Source organism: Mesoplodon mirus (genome assembly GCF_964341445.2).
Source record: "Mesoplodon mirus genome assembly, chromosome: X".
In the NCBI taxonomy this organism is placed as follows: Eukaryota; Metazoa; Chordata; class Mammalia; order Artiodactyla; family Ziphiidae; genus Mesoplodon; species Mesoplodon mirus.
The window spans coordinates 23,629,837-23,649,434 of record NC_138981.1 but is presented as its reverse complement, the minus strand read 5'-3'; positions in this window follow the sequence as shown (position 1 = coordinate 23,649,434).

The following is a 19,598-nucleotide window of genomic DNA, read 5'->3' as shown; positions in this document are numbered from 1 at the left end:
GAAGACACACCTTTGAAGCCTTCTGCAAATGTCAAGATGAGTGAAGTGCTTGACAAGACAAAGAAGATGAATCGACTACAATGCTTTCCACTTGAGAGTGAAAGAACCCAGTGATAATGCCATAAAACATTTCCCTAGAACAAAATGTGCTAGGGGAAAAATTGATGAGATGGAAGGAATGGGAAAAAATTCCTCTCTCTAAAAGTCGAGGACAGGGACAAAATAATAATAAAAATTCAACTGAGTGAGACTAACTTTGTAACAACTACCGAACAGGAAGGTCAGCAACATAATTGCGTATGTACAGCTGGACCTAATGTTAGAACTGGGAGATTTTTCATAGCGCTTTCCATTCAAGGTGAGTGCAAAGCTTTACCTCTAAGTCATTTTTACTAAATGGCACCTCCTGCTTTGTACTTTGCTTTCTCCTTATGTTTGTCTGAGCTATCATTCCTTACATCTTTTTAAGAATCATGGGTAAAGTTCCTTTCGCACATCGCTAAAAACTTACTCTTTAACACGTATACAAAATGCCAGTTAACTCCAACCACCTAAAATTCTAAAAGAGCTTCACTGAAGAAATTATTTGTTTTTTCCAGTCATGGTTCATAAATGATCAGATTACCACTGGAAGCCACACAAGTGTTCATTATTCTCATAACTGATCCTGGAGTGAAGTCAAAAGATGATTTGTCTAAATATGGACTTTACAGACGCCTGGGGCACTGACACAGCTCACTGAAGAAAAGCCTGGCTGACAATGTCATCTCATAACTTTTGAGGAGCAGTGTTTGTGACCACTATTTAAGAAGAAAAGCATAGGCAGATAAAAGAAAGAAAAAAAAACACCAGAATTTTTGGATTATTGCTCACAGATTCTTCCCTAACATTAGCAGGACCGGGGCAAGAGTATCCATGGAGGTTCACTTATCACATGCCTTTGTAACAACGTGGAAACCCAGGTTTGATGTAGAATTCTAGGAGTCCTTGAGCAAGAACATGGCCCCATGGAAAGCCTGTGGCCTGCCCCCTTCTCTTCTTCCCCCTGACCTCTCCCCACTCCCTGTGACAAATTTGCACACACGTGTGTGGACACCCTAGTCTGCATCTCAGGTCTGCCCCAAACCCCCATAGCCACCCTTTGGCTGCTCTCTGGGTCTATGTGTTCATGCTGGTTTCATCATCTGCCCTCAAGAGGATAGAATTGGGGAAAATGACCATGCAGGCCCTCAATGCAAGTGTAAGCATGGGGCTCTTTACACAGGCACACAACAGGGAGTGTAGGTCCTGAGTAGGCATGCTCCCCTGGGCCCACAGACTCCTCTCCCCATAGACAGGGCACAGCTGGAAGAGGACCAGAGTAGAGCCCTCTAGATTACAGGCCCAGTTCAGGGGCCCCTCTCAGCAAGACTAAAGCCAGTCCTGATTAGTGAAACTGATTTCTTTTCTTTTAAGGAAATTGGCTATCAAGAAAGGACTACATATACAAAATCATCTTTGCCACAGCTTCCTTCAGGGTGATAGTTCTAGCCTGCGTGGGGTGGAAAAGTTAGAGCAGGTGATAAAAGATTTCTAAGAGGGGTGTTTGAAAAGAGAGAGATGGATCATGTGAAATTTCAAAGGGGATGATGGGATAAAAGAAAGCTCTCAAATCTAAAGAAAGAAACAGAATGAGGGTGGGAGGACTCCTTCATATCATGTACTTCTTTTTATTATACCTCCTCTCCTTCTCATTAATTCATTTCACTCATAATGAAGTCTTAAAAGACCTGCTGTGTGGTAGCACTTAGACAATGACAAGAAGGGGACAAAGAGAATGTCAATATAAGAGTTCCCATCTTCAGCAATTTTGGAACCTGCTTGAGAAAACCAGACACTTAAATGCAAAAGCAACAGAGCAGAGTGAAGTGGTTTGTGCTCAAGCACTGAAACACAGAGTGCACAAATTCAGCAAAGGTAGAGAGTGCCAGTGTGAAGTGGCCAGGAAAAGGCTGCTTCAATTCCAGGGCAGTCTTGTCAGAATTAATAAGATTTTACGGTTTCTGGAAAAAAAAAAAAAATCTTTCTTTCTCAAGAGCAATTTCTCAGTGTTCACTTTCTAGTTCTACTCCAAGTCATTTCTATTAAAATAAAAATAAGTCAGACAGACAATCTAACTAGGCAAAGATAGAACTGAATATCAGAAACTCTACCCCCAACTGTGCTCAACTTTCTCTCATGATAATTCAGACACACACCAAGAGGTATAATAACCACATCCACCATCCATCTCCTCTAGAGGGTTACATTCTTAAAATGAGGAATATTAATATTGACATGTACTTAATACATTATGCATGAATATTTAACAGTCACAATAGAGGGGGTACAAGGTAAGAATTGTTGACATTAGATACAGGTTAAGTGTCACTTACTGCAGAACACAAAAGGTCATTTCTTTGGTTGTGTGACTCACCTAGAAACTCACTACCATTACGCTGTGTATTAAACCTGAAATTTCAAAGGTCTTTGAGAATGAGAGAAGTGGGGGGAAAGGTTTGATGGAAGTGGCTCCAGACTCCAATTATCACGGAAGCAAGTTGGCACTCTAGGTGGTAAAACTGAAAACTTTAGGGTTCGGATTAGGGACTCTGAGGGGAAAACACACTCCTGTGTGTCTCCCCTACTCTCAAACTCCTAGTACAACACTACTTCACTTCTGACGCACGTGGGTTTTTCCACATATCAAGCAATTCTTCCACACCAGCTGGCTGTCCAACAATTTAACTCAATTCTGATATTATCTACCTGGAGAGAGCATCAAACACCACAGGTGAAGTGTTCAGTCCTAGAAGACCACGTACCACCACATCAGATGCCAATTTCAAGCCCTGACTGTTATCTGTGTTACCGAGTCCAAGCTCGCTCTGCTCACGGCACGACAGGCCAATAAACTGGAGACGAGGTGCTGAGGCAAGGAAGACAACTTCATTCGGAAAGCCGGCAGACGGAGAAGATGGCGGACTAGGGTCCCCATAAAAACATCTTATCAGGGTCTGGATGCCAGTTTCTTTGATAGAATCAGAGAGGGAAGTAAAGTAAAAAGGCAGAATGGACAGGGAGAGGCGGGGAGGAAGCAAAGTGAAAAGGGCCAACAATCTTGCAAAACATCTCCTGGAATGACCAGCCTCGGGAAGGGGATGTGTTCATTTCTTCTTTCTTGCAGCCATTCACAGGTGGTAGGGTTCCCTGAGGCACGCCATTATGTATGATTATAATAACAAAAGCAATGAAAAGCAAAGGCTAAAGTCAAAGAAACAGATCCAACATGGAGTCAAAATTGGCTCTTTCCTGTTACACCTGTACTTCCGACCAACTGGCTATAAATCAGAGGTAGCCATGACACCCTCTTTGGGTTAGGTTAATCTGCTACAGAGGCAGTCAGAATTCAGGAAAATAGTCTATGTATTAGCTTACTGGTTTATTACAAAGGATTCGAACAGCCAGATGAAGAGATATATAGGGTGACGTCTGGAAAGGTCCGGAGAACAGGAGCTTCTTTTTGTCCCCATGGACTTTGGGGTGCACCACCCGCCCAGCATATGGATGCATTCTTGTTCACCAACCTAGAAGCTCTCCGAACCCCACCCTTTTGGGTTTTACTGTGGCTTCATTACATAGGCATGATTGATTAACTCACTGGTCACTGATAATTGATTCAACTTCCAGCCTCTCTCCCCTCCCAGGAAATCAGAGGGTGGGGGTGAAAGTTCCAACCGTCTACCACGTGGTTTCAAACACATGCAACCAGCCTCCCATCCTTTCCCAAAGTTAGCTCATTAACATAAATTCAGGTGTGGTTGAAAGGGGCTTGTTATAAATAACGAAATACCCCTTTCCCCTTTATCATTCTGAGACTATTTCAGGAATTGGAGCTATTTGAGGACAAAAGACCAAATGTTATAACAAAAGACTCTCCCAATGCTCTTATGGCTTAGGAAATCACAAGGGATTTAGGAGCCACGAGCCAGGAACAGAGATGAAGATCAAATATATATTCCTTCTTATAAATCACAATATCACAGGGACCAATGGATTCATCAAGAATAGAGTACAGAGAGAAAGTGACACAAGTTTTGCCTTATCACAAAGTAAAATGGAGACTAAGAGTAATGGGCAAACAAGGGCAAATGGCCAAGCACCACCTACACCAGAGAAGGTGAAGCAGTGTCCTTCGGGAACAACCTAGAGAAAGGATCATTAGCAGATGTACAGGTCCCCCGATGCCCATTCATCCTAGGGCAGCCCATAGAAAACTAACAGGGCTGGATGTCAGATTCTGAGCCTGATTACAGAAGCACCAGCCCCTGCCTAAGAGTAATCAGAGGCCAGGATTTAATAGCAATATGACTTAACCAAAATCTTGCCTCCAACTCTATCCTGTCAGCTCAACACTAATGATTGGAAGAAGCCCCAGGATCTTTACGAGCTGGGTCAGGGTGTTGGGATCTAAGTCTCTGATTGCAGTTAAATGACAGCAAACAGCAACAGGATTCACTATATCAACCATCATAGCTGTGGAAGCAATTGTCACTCTTCTTATACGGGTGGGGATAAGGGATGGCAGGAATCTAAGCCAGCTTCGCAATTGACCTGGGTCATAACTATTTTCCATAGATGTTTGCAGACCATCCCTTTTTGTGGAAGGCGAACTGGCAGGGCATAAAGGTTGGATAAATTAACCCCTACCTTAAGGAAGATTATTTCAGTAAAAACCACTCAAGGAACAAGATTTTGAATTTATCTTAAGAAAAACAAATGAACAACATATTTGGATAAAGTCAAAACAGAAAGCGACTCTAGTAGGTTTAATCAACAATGCTCATTCTTCAGCCCTCCCTGTGTCCACACTCTTTGCCTGCCGTGTGACTTGGCAGTTCCTCCCTTTAAGAAGTGGAGAGGGCTTCCCTGGTGGCGCAGTGGTTGAGAGTCTGCCTGCCGATGCAGGGACACGGGTTCATGCCCCGGTCCGGGAAGATCCCACATGCCACGGAGTGGCTGGGCCCGTGAGCCACGGCCGCTGAGCCTGCGTGTCTGGAGTCTGTGCTCCGCAACGGGAGAGGCCACATCAGTGAGAGGCCTGCATACCGCAAAAAAAAAAAAAAAAAAAAAAAAAGAAGTGGAGAATATTTCCCTGCCATTTATTGCTAGGTTCAGCCACTTGACTGTTTTGATGTTAGGATGTTTGCAGATGTGACATAAGCAGACACTTGTAAAATTGCCTGGGAAGTAGGTTTGCTCTCAAACTTCTGCACTGCCAAGAGAAGGATGTTGGGGAGGAAAATCCTTCCCTTCTTTCCTTCTAGGGTCTTTGGCTGGTCTAATAATTAAATTGAAATAAAACAGATTAACAGGAGAAAAACAAATTTTGTATGTATGGGAGCCCCAGAAAGACATGAGACTCCCTGGCAGTCAGGCAATTGAGGCTTATATACCATCCTGAGCTAAGGAGAAGGGGGTAGGGGTGCGGAGTTTCAGAGGGGAGGAAGACAATTCACAGGAAGATGAGAAAAGCAAATGTTTGGTAAACAAATGTTTGCCACGCAGTGCAGATAAGTCTTCCAGATGTAAAAAGTTATCTCTGGTAATAGCTCTCTTCCAGGTACAAGTCCCCTATCTAAATTCTTTCCAGCAGCTACGGTGGAAGTAAAAAGCTCTTCCTGAGTCTGCTGAGCACCAATTATCTTCAGCTTGAAATAATCCACATGCCAATGTGGCACATTCTGGTGCAGCCTGCCCTGAACCCCTTCAAGAACATGGCCAGCTATTCCACTGGTCCCAGGAAGAGGACTGGACACATGTGGATCAGAGCCCCCCACAGCCAAGCTCAGTCTAGATTCTCCAGACACCAGCAGAACCACTCAGCTGATCCCAGCTCAGATCAGCCAACTTCCAATCTGAACCACAGACTCGAAATAATAATTGATTTTTATTTTAAGCACTAAGTTCTGGGGTGACAGCAATAACTCAGTGGTACAATGTTCAAAACTACCTTGAGGAAGTGTCTTCACTTTGAGCACACTAAAAAAAGGTAGAAGAGATGACACTGAAGGGCTAAAGGGAAAACTCTTTAGCAATGACATCAGTGCATATAAAGAAAGGTATCACAAAAGCAATTACAGCATCTGAAATGCCAGAAATACATAAGCATTGCTAATTAGGGGAAGTAAAACAAGTGTCGTTATTTAGACAAAGCTCAAGAGCCTATCCATAGTCATATGTATCTTTATGTTATTAATATGCCCCACAGAGCAGTCTTCATTTTGTCCTTATTAAATCTTTTTAAGTTAACAAGGTTCTTCACTTTATATTGTAAAATAATATATCTTTATCTTCCATAAAGATGTGTAATCATGATAATAGTATTAAGATGATTTATAAGCTAAAGGGAGTGGAAAAAGACCAACTATGCCTATATTTCCATATCTCCACAATTACCATCAAATTCATAACACAATTCCATCAAGCTGATGACACTTAATATATATTAGTTGGTGAACATTTTCATAAGGTGGAAGAGGCAAAAGCTAATAAAAGAACTCCACTTTGAGGCAAAATTGGTTTATTATTCTGGACACCATCAGTCTCAGAAATTAATTCAACAATTTTTTAGGCTTAGTACATTCAGAAGTTCTTCCTTTGTTTATCAATGAAACTATTCTTTCTGGACAAAACCTTTATCTTACTACTTCTGTTTACACCATGGGATTAGAAGAATCCAGGTAGGTATCTAGAATCAGATCAAAACAGGTCAGATGCACCTGTGTGAGCTCTGTATTAGAAATGGAAACTACAAAAGAGAGAGAGAGAGTTGATTGCTTTCACCAAAAAGCATATAATCCAGTTGTATCGTTCAGGGAGATTGAGTATTCAAGGAGTAGAATGGATGGGGTGGGGTAGGGGGGAAGCTGGGGGTATTCTAGATCAGATAGCAATTGGAAAGAAGAAAAGGTAATTTCTAGAGTCATTAAGACTTCCCCCACGGGGGAAACGGTCCATATATTGGGCTTCAGATAGATGGGCTATCTGGCCAGCCAGAGGAAGACAATGATTCAAAAACCAACAACAAAAACAAGAAAACATGACAGAAATAAATGTTATTAAATGAAGACTAACGAAAATTCTTACACTGTTAGAATGATACCTTTTAGACCATGAACAAATATTAATTTCAATCCAATCATGCATCTGAAAATAAATGCTCTTTGCATGACTTATAGTCTCTTATTTTAGAATCCCAAGGACTTCTTCCTATTATGAAACACTTACTGCCCTGTGAATCAGAAGTGAAGATTAAGAATATTTTAAGGAATAAAGAAAGTAACAAAACAAGTGATACATGACTACTGAAACCCAGCAAGACCTGTGGGGCCCTCATGGGTACAAATCTTTCTGTGTCCCCTCCCCCCTTACTTGTTTGTCGGAAATGGGTTTCATTCAGCCTCCCAGACCTTCCCCGAGTTCCAAAGGACAGATTCAAACTTGTTAATAAGGGAAGGGAGGGGATGCAGAAACAAAGGAGGAGCAGTCAAAGAACAATACTGCAGCCTTGGGGCAGGGTCCTGGCTCCTCCTCAAGGAATATACGTAACAATATATCTTTGAGTTCTTCTAGAGGAACTAAGACCCCCACCCAGGTGGAGGATGGTAACTTCAGGCTGAACAGGAGATTCCTGGAGCACCGCCCTGTTACCTCACCAACAACCAATCAGAAGAAAGTCACACACCCTGCAGCCCTCACCCCAAATTTTGCCTATAAAAACTTCTCCCCCAAAACCATCGGAGAGTTCAGGTTTTTTGAGCACCAGCCACCTGTTCTTCTTGCTCGGCCCTGCAATAAACTTTCTCTGCTCCAAACTCTGACACTTCAGTTTGTTTGGCCTCACTGTGTGTCCAGCCCGCAAACTTGCATTCAACACTCTCCCAAGGTCAACTAATTTCCGTTCTTTCTTTTCCTGTTCTCCTAGTATCTATCTCTGCCATACCTCTGGTTCCAGAAAATCATGACTGCACACATTTCTTGCCTTTAAGAAACAGAATCATAGAAATGAAATGAGAATACCAACTAGCAGGAACCATTAATTGACCCACATACCAATATTAGACTTCATTAGGCACCAAATAACCTGGAATTCCCTTTCCACCTTTGAAAAAAGAATAAAGCAAAACCTAAACTTTTATAGTTACAGCTGTGAGCCAGTAGGTTTTCCTTTCTTACTTACTCATCATATACAAAACATCTAATCTTCGATATTAAGGCCCCCTCCCCTGAACATTTCTGCCTTTTGAGCATATTATTATTAATTACAGAAAGGCTATGGTTGTGATGTAAATAAGCAGTAGGCTTTAAAGCACATTTCGCAACATCCTCTCACAGCTATAGGGGCAGGGAAAGGCAGGTGGTGTGGGCTGGACACCATGGTGCAGAGGGACAGAAAGACAGAAGGAAATCTGGGGTCTTATTAACCAACATGTCTCCTCCCTGTGTGACAATCCCACTCCTGACAGAGAGCAGAGCTGCACTTTACAAACTTCTGAAAGCTGAAGCTTTCAAGCTAATATTGCTTCAAGGCCCATCATTCTGCCAGAGGTGGCAATACCTTCATCTGTCACTGTCAAGCGGGCAAATTTCTTTAAGGTCTGCTTACTGTTGTTCCATTCTGCCATCTCTGGACACACCAGCTTGCTAATACAACAAGCATGCTGTAGATCAACTTCAGGGACATCAGACAGAGCCCATTACTCTGAACCGCCCGCCATGTTAACTGTCCTAGCAAGAGTGATGTGACTCAGGTAAAGATATTTGATAGGGCTGTCCAAATGTGTCTGTGGTCTTGGCCGTGATGCCTTCAGGAGAGGACACTGATGAGCAGATATCTATTTCTCTGACACTGAACATTGAGCTTGAAACACTAATTCATTATATGAGAAATGCTTCATCCTTCTTCCTATTAGAGGACCCAAATCAATCTCTCAGCGCACAGAGAGAACTGAAGTATGAGCCCAGAGGATTTCTCTCCAGAAGCATCCAGAGAGATTTCCCTTGAGACTGGGTCAAAGGACCCCGTAGAAAATCCCTCTTGATGTTTCCAGGTTCTTTCACCTGCATCTAATTCAAGGGATGCTGGATTAGTTAAGAGGCAAGTACAGCAAAAAGCATTAGGCTCCATGCTCTCCCTGCCACACAGACTCTTCCTCCGTGCAATTCACCAGCTCCTGTTTTGATGTGAGAGTTTTTCACCGAAGAACAGAACCAGGACAAGATTTTTGTGTCGTTTCCCAAAAGACTATGGGGAAAATAATACTTAACTCTGACACATGATGTAGGAATGTGCAGTTAAAGGTTGACAGAAGCCAATATTTACAATGTTATTTAGAAATGATAGGACAGTTATAAAAGCTTCCAAAACCTTATAATAACTCTCTTCCAAGGGTCCTTGCTGTGGGATCAGCTTACAGTCAGAAACTGCCTTACAACAAAGACATTTAGTGCTTGGATGATGGCAGCAAAATGAGTGAGACGTTCAAAACTTCCCCTGCAACCCCCCAAAGAGGCAGGCTCTATGCTGAGGCTCACCCTAGGCAAAACACTGCCCCTCTAGGAGCAGGGCCAGACAAGTGAACATTGCCACGTCATCAGAATTCCATAGGAATCTTTCATCACTAGCGTGAGGATAAAAGTAAGTCAGATTGAGTACTTACAGGCCCCAATATTTAAGGGCACTCCAGTTTATGGTGTGCCTGATATTTTCTTTTTCTTACTACAGATTTCCTCATTTACACTGCAATCTGCTTTCTCTCTCCCACATTTTTTTTTTATTGAAATCACCTTCTGAGAATGGACTTTTTGCTTCATTTTCATTCTGATTGACTTCTAGAGTACCTTTTCCTCTGTTGAATCTTCCCTTGAATCCTCCTCCCTTGGTTTTCTAGAGGTTATCCTCTTGGGGTTTTTCTGCTCCCCGTCATCCTTCTACTCCTCTGCCATCTCCCTTACCCCCTTGGCTTTGTTGCCCCATCCCTAGGACCAGGCACGTTCCACCCCACAGTCCTTAGGCCAGTGCTTTGAACCTGGCTGCCAATTAGAATCATGTGGTGAGATTTTAAAATTCTGATGCCCATGCTGCACCCCAGACCAGTTAAATCAGTCTCTGTGGTGGGACACAGGCATTGGAAATTTTTCTTTTTCATTTTTTTTCCATTACATTATAAATTACACACCATGAAATGTACAAATCTTTGATATCACTTGGCAGATGAATACACCTGTGTACCCCACCGCCTCCCAACAGTAACAACTGTTTTACTGTTGTTACACAATATAGAACATTTCTGGTGCCCCAGAAAGTTCCCTCAAGTTCCTGTACAATCAGTCCTCACACCACTGCCTCCCAACAGTAACAACTGTTTTGATTTTTACCATCATGGATTAGTTTTCCCTATTCTAGAAGTTCCTATGAACAGACTCATAGAGTACACAACTTTTGTGTCTGGCTTCCCTCACTTAACATAATGTTTTCAAGGAGGCCCACCAATGATGTAGCATATATCAGCAGTTTGTTCCCTTTAACTGCTGAGTGGTAATCCCTTCTATGAATATATCTTGATTTTTATAAGTCCTTATTTTGCTGATGGACATCTGAGTTGTTTCCACTTTGGAGTTATGAATGAGGGGGCTATGAACATTCTTAGACAAGTCTTTCTTCATGGACATCTATGTACTTTCATTTTTCATGAGTAAATACCTGAGAGTTGAATTGCTGGGGCATATGGTAAATATGTATTTGTTTAGCTTTATAAGAAACTGTCAAAGTGGGTGGTAGCATTTTTAGTGTCTCACCAGCAATCTATGAGAGTTCCTGTTGCTCCACATCTTTGCCAACATTTGATGTTATTAGTCTTTTTGATTTTAGTTGCTCTAGTGGGTGTGTATGCAGGCATGAGTAGTTTTTCAAGCTTCCCAGGTATTTCCAGTGTATGGCCACGGCTGAGAACCAGAGCATGTCTAGGTCTAAACAATTCCAATTACAAGTGTCCAAAAAGAAAGGTTTACCTTCTGAGCTAATAAGCTCTCCTTCACTAGAAGTAAGAAAATGGTGTGTGCAAATCAGGAATGGTGTATAGGCTGTACTTCTTAATCTTTAATGTCCACACAGATCCCCTGGGGCTCTTGTTCAAGTGCAGATTCTAATTAAGTGGGTCTGAGATGGGACCTGAGATTCTTCATTTCTAACAGGCTCCCACGTGACGTCAATGTTGCTGGTCTGGAAACCACACTTTGACTAGTAAAGGTATAGAGGCAGTTCCTATATTAGGTAAGAGATTGGAATAAAACTGCAAGTCCTTCCCAAGCTATAATTCCAAATTCCAAAGACATTCACATCCTCCATCCTGATACTTTGCATGGGTTGCAATCTCTGAATATTTCCATTTGGATACCCAGACAGTCTATCAATGCCACATCTGGAAGTAAAATCATTACACCCCCAAATGCCTGCCTTTCCAAACTTCCCTGTTTATACTTAACATTAAACTTGAAACCCTGCTTCTCAGAGCCATCATTCTCCTTGTCATAGAGATACCTTTGAATACAATTTCTCCTTTCTCCCCCATAACCAGTCATCACCAAGACTTTTCAAATCTCCTTTAATTCAGCCCACATTTACTGCACACCCACCTGTCTGTGAAAGGCACAATAGGAGGTACTGTGGAATCCAAAGGAACAGGCCCACCCTCCAGTTGGGTGGCAGATGCAAACAACCACGTAACACAGGAAAGAGACATGAGATACCCTTTCTATAAGGCTGGTTTGGTCTTCACTCCGACTGCTTCCAGTGCAAGCCAGGCTGGTATGTCCACTACTGGGATAGCCTCTTCACAGGAGGCAATGAGATCACATCTTTCACACCTGACTGCCTGCACACTTCTTTTTGCCTGTTCTCCCCAAAAGCCTAAAATATTTTCCCATCCTAATGTTAACCACTTCCAGTCTAAATCCCTCCACCTCATTTTCAGGCTTCTTTATAAGCTGTTACCATCCTGCCAGTAACAAAATCCCACAGACTGGATAGCTTATAAGCAATAGAAACTTATTTCTCAAAGTTCTGGAGACTGGAAATCCGAGATCAGGGACCAGCATGGTCAAGTGAGGGCCGTCTTCCTGGTCTCAGACTTCTGGTTGTGTCTCTACATGGTGGAAGGGGGCAGGGGAGCTCTCTGGGGCCTCTTCTATGAGGGCGTTAATCCCATTCATGAGGCAGAGCCCTCCAGAGGCCCCACTTCCTAATATCATCACCTTAGGGGTAAGGTTTCAACACATGCATTTTGGGGGACACATTCAGGCTATAGCAAGTAATTTAGTATTTGTTTAAGGATCTCTGTTTTTCTTAATTGGCACATATGTGTTCATGTTTTTTCTTACTTAATTAAAAGACACATGAAGATAGGGTTCTTGTCCTATTCATTCATCATATCTGATGGAGCATTTTGTTAATATTTATTGGAAGAAGAGGGGAGACAGAGAAGAAAGGAAACAAATATTAATTAAAATTTTCCTATTTGTCAGACACCTTGGGATTTGCTTCGTAGAGAGCAACTTATTAATACACACAACCATTCCAGGAGGTATTATTAGACTCCGCTGAAACTAACTTAGAGGAGTGACTCTCAGAGAATGGTCCTGGGACCAGCAGCACCAGCATCAACCCGGAGCCTGTTGGAAATACAGATTTGGGGGCCCCACCCTAGACCTACTGAATGAGAAACTCTGGGGGTGGGGCCCAGCAGCCTGTATTTTAACAAGTCCCCCAAGGGGTTCTGATGCTCAATGAACTTTTATATCACTGAATTAGAGATTGAATTAATTAGCCAAAGTTAGAGAACTGGCTAGGGACAGAATTAGTCAGTCTGAGACCAAAAGCCCTTCTCTTAATATTACATCATAGCGTTTCCTTGTCTAGTTAATAGGTCCTTCTGGATAACATCTAAAGTGATAAGCCTGAAGAGATCCTACTGATTTTCCATTTTAAGACTCTAGAGTAAAATTTTCATGAAAAAAGGTGATTTTAAAAGAACATAACTCTTCCCCCAAACGACTGTTGCTATAGAAATTATGACAATACAAGAAGTTCATGTTGCTTCTGTTGACATAAACTTGAATTTCAAGGAGGCCAGAAGTACCTAATGACTAAGAAAATTGGAATTGAGTCTCTATTCTAAACCTTGTGTCTTATAGCTACTATACACAAACTGGCATCAAAATGATATAATGCCAGCACTTAAAAATAATAAATACTAAATGAGGACTTTGTTTCCATTTCAGTCAAATACTCCACAGAGTAAATGGTAAAGACCGAGTGAGCTTTTAATGGGTACAACAATCTCACTTGCCCTAATTATTAGATGAAGGGAAGAAATCTGTATCCACTAATCAAGTTCTATTGTCTTGCCACTCTCTTAGAGGAAAGACTTGATAGTCTCAAAGGTCTCCTCAGAAAATCCACCAAAAAAGCCTTACTCACAAACCAGATCTCGTGAATCATCTTCCCAACACATGAAAACAGATAAGGCAGGCAGTGTCTTATAGTCATTTTCATATTTTTTATATTAATTTTTATTGGAGTATAGTTGCTTTATAGTTGTTTAGTTTCTACTATACAGCAAAATGAATCAGCAATACATGTACATTTCCATACTTAAAAAAATCATTGTTTATTTTACAGCAATAAGATCAGGTTGATACTTTATTAGAATCTAAAAAAGATATTATGATAATACAAAAAGGCCCATTTTTTTCATTTTGTGAGGACTGTTCTGTAAGTTTTTGTTTGTACATGTAAGAAAAAATATGATTGCATTCCGTATAAGTTGCTGCTATTAAAAATCAATTTAAGATCATAGCAGTGTGTCAGTCATGCTACATGGACCACCCACGCTAGGTAAGGTTTTACATATTGGCCACTGTAGACAAGACTTCTGAATATGTTGCCTCTTAACATACCCAACTGAACACTGTAAGGAAGGAATGATTGTTAGAGATGGAAGGGACCTTAAAGATCATTTAGTTAAAATCCCTTATTTTGCAGGTGATGAATCTGGAACCCTGAAAATGAAGGTGACTTCTTCCTGGACATCGTCAATGGCAGCAGAACCCAGAATGCAAGGCTCTTGACTCCTACCTAGATCAGTTCACTTTACAATGTACTCTAGAATATCAGTGTAATTCATTACGGTCTTGCCTGGTTCAGGAGTTTTAAAAGGAACTCATTCATATGAGTAAAATGGGGTTAGGTAAAGTTTCTCAGTTTGACTCATCCCTTTAGTGATGAAGAGAAATTTAGGTAGGGGGAAGTGGGGGAAAATTATTTCCTAGTCCCCAGATTTCTCCAGAGGGAAAACAATTTTCACTCTACTCCATGTTGAGAAAGAGAAAAGAAGGAATCCATTCAGCTTCTTCCTCTTTCATCACTGTCTTACCGTTTTCCAAGTACAGGTCTTTTGTGTCCTTAGGTAGGTTTATTCCTAGGTATTCTATTCTTTTTTATGTGATGGTAAATGGGATCTTTAGTTTCTCCTTCTGATAGTTTGCTGTTAGTGTACAGAAATGCAACAGATTTCTGTATATTAATTTTGTATCCTGCAACTTTATCGAATTCACTGATAAACTCTAGTAGTTTTCTGGTGGCATCTTTAGGATTTACTATGTATAGTATCATAGTATCATGTCATCTGCAAACAGTGACAGTTTTACTTCTTCCTTTCCAATTTGGATTCCCTTTATTTCTTTTCCTTCTCTGATTGCTATGGCTAGGATTTTGAAAGCTATGTTGAATAAAAGTGACGAGAGTGGGCATCCTTTCCTTGTTCCTGATCTTAGAGGAAATGTTTTCAGCTTTTCACCATTGAGTATGATGTTAGCTGTGGGTTTGTCATATATGGCCTATATCATTTTGAGGTAGGTTCCCTCTATGCCCACTTTCTGGAGAGTTTTTATCATACACAGATGTTGAATTTTATCAAAAGCTTTTCCTGCATCTAATGAGATGATCATATGGTTTTTATTCTTCAGTTTGTCAATGTGGTGTATCACATTGATCAATTTGCAGATACTGAAAAACCCCTGCATCCCTGGGATAAATCCCACATGATCATGGTGTATAATCCTTTTAATGTATTGTTGGATTCAGTTTGCTAGTATTTTGTTGAGGATTTTTGCATCTATGTTCATGAGTAATATTGGCCTGTAATTTTCTTGTTTTGTGATATCTTTGTCTGGTTTTGGTATCATACTACCCAAGGCAATCTACAGATTCAATGCAATCCTTATCAAAATACCAATGGCTTTTTTCACAGAACTAGAACAAATAATTTTAATTCGTATGGAAACTCAAAAGACCCCAAATAGCCAAAACAATCTTGAGAAACAACAACAGAGCTGGAGGAATCACACTCCCTGACTTCAAACTATACTACAAAGCTATAGTAATCAAAACAGTATGGTACTGGCCCCAGAAAGACCCACTGATCAATGGAAGAGGATTGAGAGCCCACAAATAAGCCCACGCACTTATGGTCGATTAGTCTATGACAAAAGAGGCAAGAATATACAATGGAAAAAGACAGTCTCTCCAATAAATAGTGCTGGGAAAACTGGACAGCTACATGTAAAAGAATGAAATTAGAATATTCTCTAACACCATATACAAAAATAAACTCAAAATGGATTAAAGACCTAAATGTAATATATTTTTTTTCTAACTGTAATACTGAATACTATAAAACTCCTAGAGGAAAACACAGGGAGAAGACTCTTTGACATAAATCACCAATATTTTTTTGGATCCATCTCCTAAAGTAAAGGAAACAAAAGCAAAAATAAACAAATGGGACCTAATTGAACTTAAAAGCTTTTGCACAGTAAAGGAAACCACTGACAAAATGAAAAGACAACCTACTGAATGGGAGAAAAGATTTGCAAATGACATGATCAATAAGGGGTTAATATCCACAATATATAAACGGGTCATACAACTCAACATCAAAAAAACAAAAAACAAAAAACAAAAACAAAAAAACAACAATGAAAAAATGGACAGAAGACCTAAATATGCACTTTTCCAAAGAGGAAGTGCAGATGGCCGACAGGCACATGAAAAGATATTCAACATTGCTAATTAACAGGGAAACACAAATCAAAACCACAATGAGATATCACTTCATACCTGTCACAATGGCTATCATCAAAAAGAACACAAATAATAAATGTTGGCGAGGATGTGGATAAAAGGAAACCCTTGTACACTGTTGGTGGGAATGTAAACTGGTGCAGCCACTGTGGAAAACAGTATGGAGATTTCTCAAAAAAAAACTAAGAACTGAACTACCATATGACCCAGCAATTCCACTCCTGGGCAGAGATCTGAAAAATTCAAAATACTAATTCAAAAAGATACATGCACTCCAGTGTTGATAGCACCATTATTTACAATAGCCAAGATACAGAAACAACTTAAGTGTCCATTCACAAATGAATGGAAAGAAAGGAAGATGTGGTATATATACACAAAGGAATATTAGCCATAAAAAAGAATGAAATTTTCCCATTTTCAGCAACATGGATGGATTTGGAGGGCATTACACTAAGTGAAATAAGCCAGACAAAGAAAGACAAATACTGTGTGATATCACTGATATATGGAATCTTAAAAATACAACAAACTTGGGGCTTCCCTGGTGGCACAGTGGTTAAGAATCTGCCTGCCAATGCAGGGGACACGGGTTCAAGCCTTGGTCCAGGAAGATCCTACACGCCATGGAGCAACTAAGCCCATGCACCACAACTACTGAGCCTGCACTCTGTAGCCTGTGAGCCACAACTACTGAAGCCCGTGTGCCTAGAGCCTGTGCTCCACAAGAGAAGCCACCACAGTAAGAAGCCCGCACACTGCAATGAAGAGTAGCTCCTGCTCGCCGCAACTAGAGAAAGCCAGTGCCCATCAACAAAGACCCAAAAAAGCCAAATATAAATAAATAAATTATTTTTAAAAAATTTGGAGATGTTTTAAAAAAAATACAACAAACTAGTGAATGTAACAAAAAAGAAGCAGACTCGCAGATATAGAGAACAAACCAGTGGTTACCAGTGGGCTGGGGGGCAATATAGGGGTGGTAAGGAATAAGAGGTACAAACTATCAGATATAAAATAAGAGGATATATTGTACAACATAGGGAATATAGACAATATTTTATAATACTTATAAATGGAGTATCACCTTTAAAAATTGTGAATCACTATGTTGCACACCTGTAACTTACATAATATTGTACAGCAGCTATACTTCAATAAAAATAAACAAATAAAATTAAGAACTTCTGTTTATCAAAAGACACCATAAAAGGAGCAGAAAGAGAATCCACAAGTTTCATAACCAACGAAGGACTGATATCCAGAATATATAGGGAAAGAAAACTTCTATGAGCCACTAAAACAAAATGAACAAAAAACGTAAAATGATATTAAGACACAGGCACCTTATAAAATAGGAAATCTAAATGGCAAATAAATATAAGAAAAGTTGCTCAACTTCACTACTATTTAGGAAATGTAAATCAAAACTGCAATGAGGTGCTATTAAATACTCAGAAGACCAACAAAATTTAGAAATTGCCAAGAGTTGCAAAGGAAATGGAGCAGTGGAAACTCTCTTTCACTACCAATGGGTACATTAATTTTAAAGTATGACCACACTAAAAAGTGGTCCATCATTACCTAAAGAACTTAGAAATGTGTCTTGTACAAAACATGACCACAAATTCTTTCTATTCCTGTAGGCATGCCCCTTTGGTAATGTGACTTTGCTGCTCCTGCCATCAATAGGTAGAATCTATTTCTCCACACTCTTTATTCCAAGATGGCTTTATGGCCTACTTTAACTAGTAGAATGAGGTAGGTGTGGTGGGGTGGCAATATTGAATCTAGCCCTCAAGAAGCCTGGCAGTTTCCACTCTTGCCACCTTGCTGCCATGAGACTGCTAAGTGAAGAAACCAGGGTAGCCCTTGAAGAGTAGAGACTACGTGGAGAAAGGGGTCTGGTCGACAGCCAGCACTGATTGCCAGACTTATGAATGAGGCCATCTTGAACCATCTCACTCTAGTTGAGCTGCCAGGTGACTGCAGCCACATGAATGAGCCCAGGACAGACCAGTAAGAGAACTGCCTAGCTGAATACAACCTAAATTGCTGGATTTATGAGCAAATAAAATGGTGGTGGTTCTAAGTCACTATATTTATGGTGGCTTGTTACACAGAAACAGATAACTGAGTCACTGCTCATATCCTTTGACTCAGAAAGTCCACTCCTAGTTTTGTAGCCTAGAGAAACTCACAAAAGAAACACAAATGCCCCCAGGAGATATATACAAAAATGTTCATAGAAGCATTGTTGATAATAGTCCCAAACTGGAAAACTTAGATGTTCATCAACAAAAGAAGAGATCAATCAGTTGTGCTATATTCATAATTTAGAATACTCTACAGCTTCAGAATGTCTGGATCTGTACATATATTTTATATACTCTCCTGTATGTATGAAATATTTCATATTTTTTTCAGAACGAGAATAGTCATCTTTATATTTGGTGAAATAGGTGAGCAATTTAATTTCCAGGAGCAACCAATATAGCAGACACACAGATGCCCAAATACCACCAATGCCTTGGGATAGCTCATAAATTAACTTTAGCAAAGATAGATGAGGCTGATTTATCAGGAAGGGAAAAGGTTCTGATCTAATAGAATTTGTCATCTACCCTGACATCAGGCCAGGGGAGACATCCCCCCGGGTTTCTGACCTCTCGCACAATTCTTTACATCATTAATACACCTGGTGGCAGGCATAAGAGTCACTTTGGCTTACAGAGCAAATGCTTAAAGGCAAAGCCAGAAGATTCAATCTTGCCCTGTCCTTGCAGGTGAGAACAGAAGGCAAAAATGAGATGCCATGCTCCTTTGCTACCCCCAAGAATCTAAAGGAATTTGTCCTCTGAGAACTAAACTATGAAATCAACACATAACGGATTAGAGTACATATCTTCATAGTTATTATGGTGGCTGGGATAACTGTTCCCAATTCTATGCTCCTCCCTCTCTTTTCTTGGAGAGTTTACACCCATGCTCTTTTCATTTCACCTCCCCCTTTGAGAAGTGTATCTTCCCCACCCCATCGATGCTGGGCTCAGCCTCGTGCCTTTAGTTGCTAGAGTGTAGGGGAAGTGACAGTTCCAAGCTGAGGCCTTAAGAAGCACCACACGTTTCTGCTTGCCTTCTTGCGCTCCTATGACCTGCCATTAGAAGAGCATACTCCAGGCAGCCATGGCCCCTCCAGCCTTGGTCCCAGAAGACCTGAACCTGAACAGAAGTCTGGTGTCCATCCTGGCCCAGCCAAGTTCAGCCTAATCAGACAAATCATGGCTGACCTACAGACCTAGGAGCTTGAAAATAAATGTTTGATGCTGTAACCACTGAGATTTCCCAGCTGGTTTTTTTGCAGTAAAAACTAATA